The sequence below is a fragment of the Neophocaena asiaeorientalis genome, unplaced genomic scaffold (assembly GCF_003031525.2).
Source record: "Neophocaena asiaeorientalis asiaeorientalis breed wild unplaced genomic scaffold, Neophocaena_asiaeorientalis_V1.1 scaffold54, whole genome shotgun sequence".
Lineage (NCBI taxonomy): Eukaryota > Metazoa > Chordata > Mammalia > Artiodactyla > Phocoenidae > Neophocaena > Neophocaena asiaeorientalis.
In genome coordinates, this window is record NW_020174938.1 from 697,523 (window position 1) to 710,606 (window position 13,084).

The 13,084-nt window shown below is 39.9% G+C and overlaps 1 protein-coding gene across 1 annotated transcript in view; it reads right to left on the bottom strand.

Moving 5' to 3' along the window:
• PEAK1 (pseudopodium enriched atypical kinase 1) overlaps positions 1 to 12,869 on the bottom strand; it is a 290,387-nt gene extending 277,518 nt beyond the window's left edge. The window contains exon 1 of the mRNA XM_024761788.1: positions 12,739 to 12,869. The gene's annotated coding sequence lies outside the window, so the exon portion shown is untranslated. The remainder of the gene's footprint in view (positions 1 to 12,738) is intronic.
• Between the last annotated feature and the right edge of the window lie 215 nt (positions 12,870 to 13,084).

Genomic DNA, 13,084 nt, shown 5'->3' on the forward strand with positions numbered 1-13,084 from the left:
GGCCACTATGGAAAACATTATGGAGATGTCTCAAAAAAAAAAAAAAAACCAAAATATATAAAGAACTCACACAACTCAAGAACAAAAAAACAAAACAAAACAAAAAAAGCCTGATTAAAAAATGGGCAGAAGATCTGAGTACATTTTTCCAAAGAAGACAAACAGATGGCCAACAGGCACATGAAAAGATGTTCAACATCACTAATTATGAGGAAAATGCCAATCAAACCCACAATGAGATATTATTTCACATTTGTTAGAATGGTTATCATTGAAAAGACAAGAAATAAAAAAAATTTAAAAAAAGAAAAGACAAGAAATAACAAATGTTGGACAGGATGTGGAGAAAAGGGAACCCTTGTATAATGTTGGTGGGACTGTAAATTGGTGTGGCCACTATGGAAAACATTATGGAGATGTCTCAAAAAAAAAAAAAAATAATAGAACTACCATATGATCCAGCTATTCCACTTCTGGGTATTTATCTGATGAACACAAAAACACTAATTGAAAAGATATATATACACAGCTATGTTTACTGCAGTACTATTTACAATAGCCAACATATGGAAACAACTGTCCACTGATGAATGTATATGTGTGTGTATACACACACACACACACACACACAGACACAATGGACTATTAACTCACCATAAAAAAGAATAGAATCCTGCCATTTGTGACAACATGGATAGATCATAAAGGTATTATACCAAGTGAAATAAGTCAGATGGAAAAATAAAAATACTATATGATGTCACTCATATGTGGAATCTAAAAAAAAAAAACAAATGAACAAACAAAATAAAACAAAAACAAACTCAAAAATACAGAGAACAGATTAGTGGTTACCAGAGGGGAAGAGGATTAAGGGGTGGGCAAAGTGGGCGAAGGAAGTCAACAGTATTGTGACGGATGGGAACTAGACTTGCGGTGGTGACCACTTTGTAGTATATACAGATGTCAAATTATAATGCTGTACACCTGAAACTTACATAATTTTTAAAAAGCTAATTTTTTCTATCATAAAATTTAAAGACGTATAGTATAATAGGTAATATCAAACTCTACTTCAGATCTGAAGCCAAAAAAGACAGAGAGAATTAGAAGGAAATCTGTACAGTAGGATTCGGTTTCCTAGTCAGACAGCTAGTCCATGAAAACACAGACCATGCAGTCCCATAGGAGATAAGAGAAGAGAGGGTCAACATTCCTGCAACATAAAACCCTGTAGTTGCCTTTTACAAAAGAATACAAAACACATCCTTTTCTAGATGACAAGATCTTTTAACAGACTTTTGGAATGCAAAACTGACAACAGAACTACAAGTTGCATTTATAATAGGATTCGAATTTTATTTGCACATGTTTAATAAACATATATATGTGAAATAAAATCTAAGTCAATAATTAAAGTTCAACTCTCTAAATTAGGAACTACTATATTTATAAATTATTTCTATGCTGCTTATAGTGCAACTTACATATTCACTGATGCTATCATTCCACAAGCTGCATTTGTAAGGAAAGGAGTATACAAGAAACGATGTATACTTTGTCTTAGTCTATATAGAAGAAAAAGATTATCAAACTACAGGATTCTCTTCTCTCCTTATATTAACTTCTTCATTGAATCTGGAAACCAACAACCTCTTTTAACTTCAGGACCATAGTTGAATTAAGAACTGGCAGTCTACCTGAAATATTTAGTTCTGAGGTTTAACACTGTGAATGCAGCCAGTCCCCAAAGGCAAATGCTGAAAAACAGTCTAACGATATTGCTGCAAAAACAATTTTTCAAGTCAAGGAGAGAAGTGACATTAGGAAAATACTTTTTATTGCTTCTCCAATGCCTTAAATCTTCTTTCACACAAACTCCCACAATTACTCCTACTTCATACCCAAATAAAATCTATAAAAACTGTTTCACACCTGGGAAGAAGGCAGTTTCTCAGCATTTGAAATATTCAACTCATTATTTCAAAATATTTAAGAAGTATACCATGGCATCTTCCCTTGTAATAACAAAAGTAACTCAATCTCTTATGAAAATTATGGGTGGGGGAGAATCCTAAGTTTAAACAATGCAAAGTGCTCCTGTCGTATAAAGGATTTAGGAGGAAAGAGTTTTCCTGCTCCTCCATCATCAAGGGAACCAAAGAAGATTAGGGAGGGAGAGATAGGGGATTATGAGGAAAACTTTTCTCTAAAAGATAAGAAACGAAATAGTCTACGTAATGTGGGTGAACCTATAAATATACTGGAAAGCTAAAATCTTCCATTAATTTTTAAATGTAATATTTCTACCATTATTTTATTCAACAGCACATGATACTTACTATGCCCCAGGCATTATTTTAAACACTTTTCAATTATTAGTTCATTAACCCTCCGAGGTAGGTACTATCAATATCCCAATTTTACAGATGAGAACACTAAGGATAGCGAAATAAAGTAATTTTCCCAAGACCACACCGCTATTAAGCGTCAGAGATGAGATCCAATCCCAGGCCATCTGGGTTCACAAACCATGCTCTTAACCACAATGCAATGCTGACTCTCTAAAAAGCAATATGCTCATGAAAGCCCAGTGTCTTATAGTTAAACAGTTAATAAAATCTGCTAAACAAATTAAGAGTGAAAAAAATGGAGACAGCAAAAAGTAGAAAACCTATTATTCATAGTTCAAACACATTACTATGAGTATAATTTCCCATCAGTCTTCTTTCCTTGTTCACATAGAGTTTTTGTTTTCCCTTTAGTTATCATTCAGCAGACATAATTTTCTAGAAAATGAAAAACTAAAATATTACTCTCTCAACACTTTTAAAATAACAGTTAAAATTAAACACATTGTGTATCAAACACTTACATGCTTGCTATTATTCTTCTTTCACCTCACAACCCCATAAAGTAGGTGTAAGTATTATCCCCATTTTACAAATGAGGAAACTGAAGCACAGTTAAGAAACTAACTTAAGGGCCCATGGCTAGTAAGCAGTTGAGCCAGGATTCCAATTCAGGCTGCTTGACTCCTGAACTAGAATTCTTTTCTACTCATGGAGGATAGGATTATGAGCTACTTGATACATAAGGATCATGTTTTTAAAGAGTAGTATTGTTTGTTTGGCTCAGCCTAAAATGAGTATGTTAGCATACAGATTTATTTTATTTTGCCCTAATTCTTACTTACACAACTGAAGTTTTCAGTATCTTAAGGTTTCTTGGGCAAGCTAAATAACTCTTCAGGTCTTACTTTACAAGGGTAAAGTATTTTATGTAATTCCTTCATTCAACAACCATTTGAGTATCCATTACATGCTAGGAACTGCGCTAATAAGACTGTCTTTGCACTCAAGGCCTTTTCACTCAGCATATTAATATGCTAAAGTTTCTCCCGATTAATAAATACAACACACTGTACATACAAATGGTTAATAGCTTTGCCAACCATTCAGTGGCAGAATTGAGAATGGAATCCCATGATTTTTTGCCCCCTATGCTATGAAGTAGATAAACCCCTCATTTTTCTTACAGTTCCTAGAGAGTGACTGATAAATAATTACTCAATAGGTACAATCTGCCTTTCTCATGCTATACCACCTTTAATCAGCTGGCAATGAAAGCCTATCCATTTTTAGTGCAAAGGAGTTGAAATTAAAATATTTTACTAAAACCTTGGTTTACTAGGTTACACATTTAAATTACTTGTAAAGTTCCATAATCGCATCGGGGTGTGACTTTAGTAACCAAGTGACAAATGTGAATGTCTAAAACTATCCATGAAAGAAGCAGTCAAAAATGTTGCACGTTCGCAAAAGATGAAGGCCAATTCTGCTTGACTTTACACTGAAACATTTTATTTTAAGCAGTCTTAAGATGAATCCCACTGATTGTGAAAAGGTGGCAGAGAGATAAAAGTTAAAAAGTCAAGTGTAGGGCTTCCCTGGTGGCGCAGTGGTTGATAAGAGTCCACCTGCCGATGCAGGGGACACAGGTTCGTGCCCCCGTCCGGGAAGATCCCACATGCCACGGAGCGGCTGGGCCCGTGAGCCATGGCCACTGAGCCTGCTCGTCCGGAGCCTGTGCTCCACAACGGGAGAGGCCACAACAGTGAGAGGCCCGCGTACAACAACAACAACAAAAAAAAAGTCAAGTGTAACAGAAACCCTCCTAACCAGTTCACTGAGTGGTTTAATTGATAGCAATGACTAAAGGCACAATTACCCACCTAAGAGCTTAATGAAACCTTGACAAGTTCTTTGACTGATACATACTTACATTAGTGTTTATATGTAGCTGGCACAGGCTTGAGTTCATTATTTCTTATGCCTATGTCCTCTAAGAAGCTTCTCTAGTAATGTTATTTGAACCATTATCTGGTATTTGCCTTTCACTGCTACTTTCTTTTTCAGTCTGTAATTTGTCTCATCCTAGATTGTAAATTTACAGCACAATGTTAACTCCCAAAATGGCTCAGTGCCTTGCCAATAACAGGTATTAAAAAAGTACTTATTAATAATAGATATGAAATCCACCCTACAGCCACACCCCAATCCTTATCATTTTGCAGAACTGCTTCTCCTCATCTCTCTGACTAGGATGCCCTGGGGTCAGTCCTTGAACCTCTTTTCTAGCTACATTCACTCTTCAGGTGATCTTATCTATACTGACAACTTCTAAATGTATTCAACCTGGACCATTCTCCTCTGAACTACAGATTCATTTGTTCAATTGCTGACTTGACATCTCGATTACACGTCTCTTAAACATCTCAAAAATGTAGCCAGTCTGGAACAGAACTCTTGAACTCTACCCAGAAACCTGCTCTGCTCACAGTCTTCCCATCTCTGAAAATGGCAACTCCATCCTTCCAGTTGCTTAAGCCAAAAGCCTTGAAGTCATCCTTGACTCTTCTCTTTTCACATTCCACATCCAATCCATCAGCAAACCTTGTTGGATCAAAACATACCCAGTTAGAGTCAGAGATATATTTTACACACAGAAAAAATATAGATATGTGTGGATACATAGATTAGTATGCATACATATATTTCCTAGCTCTGTCCACTGACAGCATCTAGCAGCAGTAGCAACAAGCACACCTAACATCCAGATCTTGACCTCAAAATACCATTCTCCAATAAAAGGAATCAGAATTTCTTGAAGAAATGAGTCTAGGGCAGAGGCAGGAAAAATACAAGATGAGCCTGAAACATCTAGTAGTGCCAGAAAATAAAGTGTAACATGTACACATACAAAGGATAGGAGCACATCAAAAAGACACAGAAGTCAACCTAAAAGAGCTCCCAATGGGCAAAGCTAGAATAATTCAGGCAACAAAATAATGATACCAAGTGAATTATAATCCTAAGAATAAAGTATCCATAAATTAGAACTGATATAAATGATTAGATAGATAGATAAGGAACAAACTTTCCTTACAAAAGAATTCCAATTAATAAATGTAGTTAAGAATGAGGGAAAATAAACAGTACATGCAGGCAAGATTACTGATGAATGCTAAAATTAGTGAGCAGAGGGGCTTCCCTGGTGGCTCAGTGGTTAAAAATCCGCCTGCCAATGCAGGGGACATGGGTTCGAGCCCTGGTCCAGGAAGATCCCACATGCCGCGGAGCAACTAAGCGCATGTGCCACAACTACTGGGTCTGTGCTATAGAGCCTGCGAGCCACAACTACTGAAGCCTGCATGCCTAGAGCCCATGCTCTGCAACAAGAGAAGCCACCGCAATGAGAAGCCCACGCGCCGCAATGAAGAGTAGCCCCTGCTCACCGCAACTAGAGAAAGCCTGTGCGCAGCAATGAAGACTCAATGCAGCCAAAAATAAATAAATAAAGTAAATAAATTTTTTAAAATAAATAAAATCAGTGAGCACAAACAGGATACTGGCAAAGGCTCAAAGTATCTCTCACAAAATATTTACCAATTACTGTGGTGGTTGTAATATATGTCCAGAAATTCTTTGATACATCTGCCTCCAGGAAGTGGAGTTTAATTCCCCTCCCCTTGAGTGTGGGCTGAATTTAATGACTTGCTTCTAATGGTCAGAGTATGGAAGGTGAAAAATAATGGAGAAATCTGGCAGAAACCACCTTAACAAAGTGATCACCCAGTGACGTCATGTTGGTAATATGGATCTCCTCTATGGCATGATAAGAAGGGCACTTCACTCTGTGATACTCTTCCTCAAACCTCAATAACTAATCATGAGAAGATCTCAGAAAACCCAAATTGGGGAACATCCTACAAGATACTTGACCAGTACTCTTTAAAAATAAGTATCAAGGTGGGCTTCCCTGGTGGCGCAGTGGTTGGGAGTCCGCCTGCCGATGCGGGGGACGCAGGTTCGTGCCCCGGTCCGGGAGGATCCCACGTGCTGAGGAGCGGCTGGGCCCGTGGGGCCGTGGCTGCTGGGTCTGCGTGTCCGGAGCCTGTGCTCCGCAGCGGGAGAGGGCACGGCGGTGAGGGGCCCGCGTGCCGCAAAAATAAAAAAAATAAAAAAAATAAAGTATCAAGGTCCTAAAAGGTAAGGAAAGACCAAGAAACTGTCACGCATTAGAAGAGATAAGGGAGACCTGACAACTAAAAGCAATGTAGTATCCTGGTTTGGATAATGGAATGGAAAAGGAATATTAGTGGGAAAACTGGTGAAACACAAATAAAGTCTGCAGTTTGTCTGAAGCATTGTACCAATGTTAATTTCTTAGCTTGACAAACGTACCATGGTTATGTAAGATGTTAACATTAGGGGGAAAAGGATGAAGGGTATACAGCAGTGATTCTTAATAGGAGCAATTTTGCCCCACGGGGGCATTTGGCAATGTCTAAAGACATTTTTGATTGTTACAACAGGGGTATGGTACTGGCATCTATAGATAGAGACCAGGGATGCTGCTTAACATCCTGTATAGCACTGGGCAATCCCCACAACAAAGGTTTAGCCGGTCCAAAATGTCAGTAAGGTTGAGGCTGAGAAACACTGGCATAAAGAAACTCTATGCATTATCTGTGCAACTCCTCCGTAAATCTAAAATTATTTCAAAATAAAAAGTTAAAAATATATCCAAATCCAATCATTTCTCATCAATTTCCTAGTCTAAGACACCACTAACCCTCAACTAGATTTTTAAAGAGAGCCTCCTAACTGATCTTCTAGTTTTTACTCTTCACCTCTTTAGACTACTTTCAACACAGTAGCCAGAGTGAAGTTTTTAAAGCATAAATCTGATCATGTCACTCGGCTCAAAAACCTGTAATGGTTTCCATCTCAAAAAATAAACACCCAAGTCCTTCCAATGTTCTACAGGCTCTATGTAATCTGGACCCAGTTATCTCTCCACTTTGTTTCTCCACAAAGTAGAAACCACTTTCTACTCTTCTATTCACTCCAGTCCAGGCACACTGACCTCCTAGTGTTCTGGGAATACACCAAGCACACCTCTGCTTCAGGGCCAATGCAAACTGTTTCTTAGTTTCTTAGTGCTCCTGATTACTTCCATCCTTCAAGCCTTTGCTCATTCCTCACCAAGTCCTTCCCAGACATCCTTTTTAAAAGTGCACACACCCCTTGGCATACCTATCCCTCTTGCCTGCTTAATTTTCCTCCACAGCACCTATCTATCACCTTCTAATACTGTATAACAAGTTACTTATTTTGTTTAATGTCTGTCTCACCCGCTCTAGGATGTAAGATCCACGAGGGCAGAGATTTTTGTCTGTTTGGTTCACTACTATAACCTCTGCACCTAGAACAATGCCTAGCATGCACCTAATGCTCAACAAACATTTGTTAAATGAATGATACACCTTTGAAGTCCTAAATTTAATATCCCAGTGTCGTTCTACCACTTTTCATCATTACCGCATTTTCTTTCTTATCTCCTTACTTGAGAACACTACGGTTTGGAGAAGAAAGAATGGGTATTGGATCCTGGTTGTATCACTTGATAGTGTGTGTCTCTCTGGATATGTAACTTAAACTTTCTAATCCTCAGTTTCTTCATCTGAAGGAGAATGACAAAGGGATGGATGTAAGATTAATAACACTTATGTTAGGATTAGAAATAAGGTATTAAAGTGTCTAGCACATAGTAGGTAATCCATAAGTAAAAGCTAATATTTTTGCTCCCTCTTCACTAGTTCTTCGGCTTCACACTGACCTCTAACTTTCACGCCCTTCATTTTCTCCCAGTTGAATCACCCCTTCTATGATTCCTGCTCATGAACCAACCTGGACTCCACAGTTCATTTCAGTCAGTTCTTAACATCATTAATTCCCTCAACCAACTGCCCTTTAGGTATCTCTACCAAGCAGGCACCTGCAAAGCAGTGGGTAACAGCCTGGGCTCTGGAATTGAACCACCAGGGTTTGAACGCCAGCTGTTCATCTTACAATCAAGGAGAATAACAACAGTACCTACCTTATGAGCTCTTGTGAGTATTAAATGGTTTCTTCAGCTGTATATACCCAGAGTGATCAGTGCTGGAGAAAAATCAAACCATGCAAATTGGTATCCCTACAAATCCAAGGTCTACAACCTCAAATGGGTCCTCAATGCTACCTAACAATCCTTTTTCATTATCTTAGTTGTGAGTCTGTCTGTCTGACTCTCTCCCCCACACCATTGCCTTGGAAGCTGTTATACACTTACACTCTCTTTTTAAAGAATCCCTATTCTACCATGTTCCCCATCATTCTAAGCAGGTACTCAAAAATGATATAAGACACATCAATTCGTTCTCCTTCCTGCCCCTATCATTTAGAAACTTATTTACAGTGCCTCCAACTTCACCTCCTTCGTTTCTGCTCAATGAAAAAGGAAAATCGGGCTCCCCCAGTGGCGCAGTGGTTGAGAGTCCGCCTGCCGATGCAGGGGACACGGGTTCGTGCCCCGGTCTGGGAAGATCCCACATGCCGCAGAGCGGCTGGGCCCGTGAGCCATGGCTGCTGAGCCTGCGCGTCCAGAGCCTGTGCTCCGCAACGGGAGAGGCCACAACAGTGAGAGGCCTGCGTACCGCAAAAAAAAAAGGAAAATCATCTCCTACCCAAGGCCAACTTCTCTACCTATGCCTTGGATCCCATCCCCTCCTACTGTCTTCAAATCCTTGGCTCCATCAATCACCTCTGTCCCCCATCTCTCCGCCTCCCCAACACTGCTTCAATTTCTCCCCTCCACTGGTGCTTTCCAATCCCAGATAAACATGCCCAAGATCCTCTTAATTTAAAAAAGGGGTAGAAGGAGTAAACTTCTCTAAATCCCCTGCATCTCCCTTCACCTATACTATTTGTTCAGTCCTTTGTTGAAAACACTGTATCCCTCTCAATTAGCTACCTTCCTAGGCATCATTGACTCTTCAACCCCCTTACCCCCAAAGCACTACAATGTAGCTACCTGCTCTAGCTGAAGTTACAAATGACTTAATCAGTTTCAGGGACTTTTTTCAGTTATCTTACTTGGCCTTTTCATGGCAGGATACAGTACTGTCCACTCCTAGTCCTTGAAATATTCTTCTCCCTCAGCTTCTGTGACAATTCTCGCATAGTTCTTTTTTTCAGCTTTGGTCTGTCTGGCACAGATGTTTGGTTTCTCTTAGTTGTCTGCCCCATTCAGTAGCTCACAACAGAAATATGGGAATCATGCTAAATCTTCAATCTTGCTCAACTCTGTAATCTGATTATTTACCATGTCCTGTTGATAATACTTCCTAAACCTCTTCTACATCCACCCCTCTTCTACATCTCATCATTTCTCATCAGGAATATGGCTTCCTAACTGGTCTTGCTTCCAGCTTTGCCCTTCTCTAATCCAGCATTCACCTCACTGCCTAGAACACAAATATGATTCTATCACAGCATAATTTTTCCCCCCACTAAATCCTCACAGCCTTCAGGACAAAGTTAAAGCTCCTTAGTTTGGTTCATAAGGCATTCAGTGATTTGGCTTATCACTTCATCAGCTCCTGTTCTAAAACTCTGCTGTCCACTTGTGCCTACTGAGTACTTGAACATGGCTAGACACAACTGAGATGTGGTATAAGTATAAAATACATACCAGATTCTGAAGACTTCGTATGAAAAAGAGAATGTCAAATATCTCAATAATGCTTTTTTATAGTGATTACAGATTGAAATAAAATTTTAGATAGATCAGCTTAAATAAAATATATTACTAAAATTAATTTCACCTTTTCCTTTTTTAACGTGGTTAATAGAAAGTTTTAAAATACATACATGAATTACATTTGTGACTTGTATTATATTTTTACAGAACAGCACTGGTCTAGAATGTCCTTTCCCTTTTTCTGAACCTAGTTAACTGCTATCTATTTTTGAAGATTAGCTCAGGTAACCCACCAAGATGCATTTCGGGACATGCCCCTCCCAAGACCCCAAGTCTTAGTCAACTACCCCTCCTGCTCTGTGCTTCCATCCAAAGGAATCTGCTTACACCTGTTATATATCACTCCACATTATAATTATTGGTTATCAGCTATCTTCTCCTCCTAAACTACATGCTCCTTGCAAAAAGGCATATCATTGTACATATACTCAGGGCTTACCACCATGTTTACCACTTAAAAGGCACTCAAAATATTTGCTGAACAAATGTGAACTATCTATTCCTGGCCTGAAAGTTACTAGAATTTCTCCAAGGAAAACAAACCAGCAAAGAAGGAGTCTAGACTTTCCCAAGAGCTCCAGTAATGAAAGGATCAGAACGAAGGTAGGGAGTAGGAATTAAAGTAAAGAGAAGAGCAATAAGAAAATAAGGCTCATCACACACAACTACCTCTTACAGTGAAAACAGGGATTTGCAGCAGTGAAATGGAGCCTCGAACTCAACTTGGCATGCCAGGGGCCACAGTTTGGTTCCTAAATTACTCAAATAACCCATCCAACAAAAGAGTATGATTTGGCAGGTTTCAACACAAACAGCTAGAGCCCAGCACCTGTTCCACTTAAACAGAGCATCATTACAGTTAAAAACAACAACAAATCTCTCTTATGAAGCAAACACTAATCTCATGGTGCTTCACCACAGAACAATTTAGAAGAGTTATTATGTGCCAAAGCATGAATTTATGGATGATGCTTATTTGGCAAATATGGTTGGCACTGCTAGATGTTGAAAAACATGTATGCAAATAAGCAAATAAAATTTTTAAGCTCTCAGACTTAAATATTTACATTATCATAAATGTACAAAGATAAATGTTTATATGAGAACACATACAACACATTCCAGGAACACATTTTTTAATGTGATTGTCAGGAACAGTCATGAAGTGGCATTATTTCTTTATGGGCCTCAGGATAGACTCTTAAAAATGACTTCTGACAGAATGTTAATGGGGTACAAAAATTATGGAGGAAGTTTTTCTGTACTACCTCTGGGTAAAATGAATAGTCACAGTATAATAGTTCAAAGCAATCTTATCTTTTCCTTTCACCAAAATACTTTTCTTCCCACCCTGGAACCCAGCCAAACATAAATGTCAAACCATAAATGCGTGGGGGCGGGGAAAGGATGAAGAAGAGGACCACACATCAAAAAGGCTTAAAGAAAATAATTTGACATTTTTTTCCCCACATAATATAGTCATGTTAGAGTCTCCAAAAATAAAGACATGATAAAATATTTCCCCTCTTCCCCTCTGACAGTTTTGGAAAGATGTTTGTTTTTTTCACATAGTTTGCGAGTTGGTCATAGCCAAAACTCACTAGCAATGGGATGAATTCTGCTTCCATTGTTAACTGTTAATCTCTGGGTCGAGGCTACAACTCTCATCTCTGAAGTCAAGAAAATGTACCATACTTGCCATTACAGTTTACTAAACGAGTCACCGAAGAGAAGTGCCAGGCACTTCAGAAAGTAATTAGGGTAGTCAGTGGACTGAGCTATCTAGAAATGTTCTGAGATTATAGAGAAGCCATCATGAAGCAAGTATTCAAGATTGCTCATGGAAAGTTTTACCCCTGTGGATAATTCACGGTTTTCACTTCTACACTGCAGAGAGCAATATGGGTTCTCCGACTATACACATTACCACATCATTTCATTTATCAGGGGGAAAAAAAGAAAAGAAAAAAAGGCGTTGTGGCTGAACAAAAATCAAGAGGTAGGCCCCAAAACAGAAGCCTCAAGGCAATCCCAATTCAGGTGAAAAGCTGTGGACATACATCATACAATGACCTAAGTATAACCTTTCATGTAAATCTCCAAGTATTTAATTCAACGTATAATCTTACCACATTTAACAGAGGCAAAAGAAAATTTTTGTATTAGGTTTTCTAAAACAAAGCCAATAAAGATGAAATCAGTTTTCCTTTAACTCGTCACTATCCCCTCAACCCCAACCTTGCAATAACTCCATTTCACAGCTCTCAAATTCCTAAACGGGGATCTTAAAAAACACAACGTATTGCAAAAAAGTTAACATTTAAAGGTGGGAGGGCTCCTCTTTCCTGTTGCTCTCAGCAGTCTTTAATGCAGTCAAAGGACGAAAAAATGAAATCAAGCTCTCAGACGTATGGTGCAGGCAACAGGGAGGGGGTAGAGAAGGGGCTCAGACGGCAAGTCCTCAACGCGGGAGGTAAGAAAAGTTGCAAGAACGGACGAGTCAAAGGGCGAAGGAGAAACAAAACTGACCCAACGAACCACTCAAAATCCCCCCAAAACCGAGGAAACCCACACGTTAGGGGGCTCACAAACCGTAGAGCCAAGTGAGCAGGCAAAGAGTCACCGGGTTTCACCCTGGCGCTGCTGGCCAGGCTGCGCCGGATCCTCCCGGGTTTGGAGGTGGATGTCCGTGCAGACTTAGCAGGAGCGAAAGGAGTCCTTCCTGCCCCAGCCTCACCGCGTCCGGCTCCTCCAGGATTCACTTTCCCCAGCAGCCTTCCAGCCGCGCCCGGGGGCGTCCCTCGCCGCCAGGTCCCAACTTTCCCTCCTCTGGGGGGCGCCGAGCTGCCGGGGCCGCCGCCGCCACCACAGCCACCGAGAGAAGGGGCGGGAGCGGGGGCGCTTGGGGGCGCGCGGCGCCAGCGGGCTCCGGGGGCGG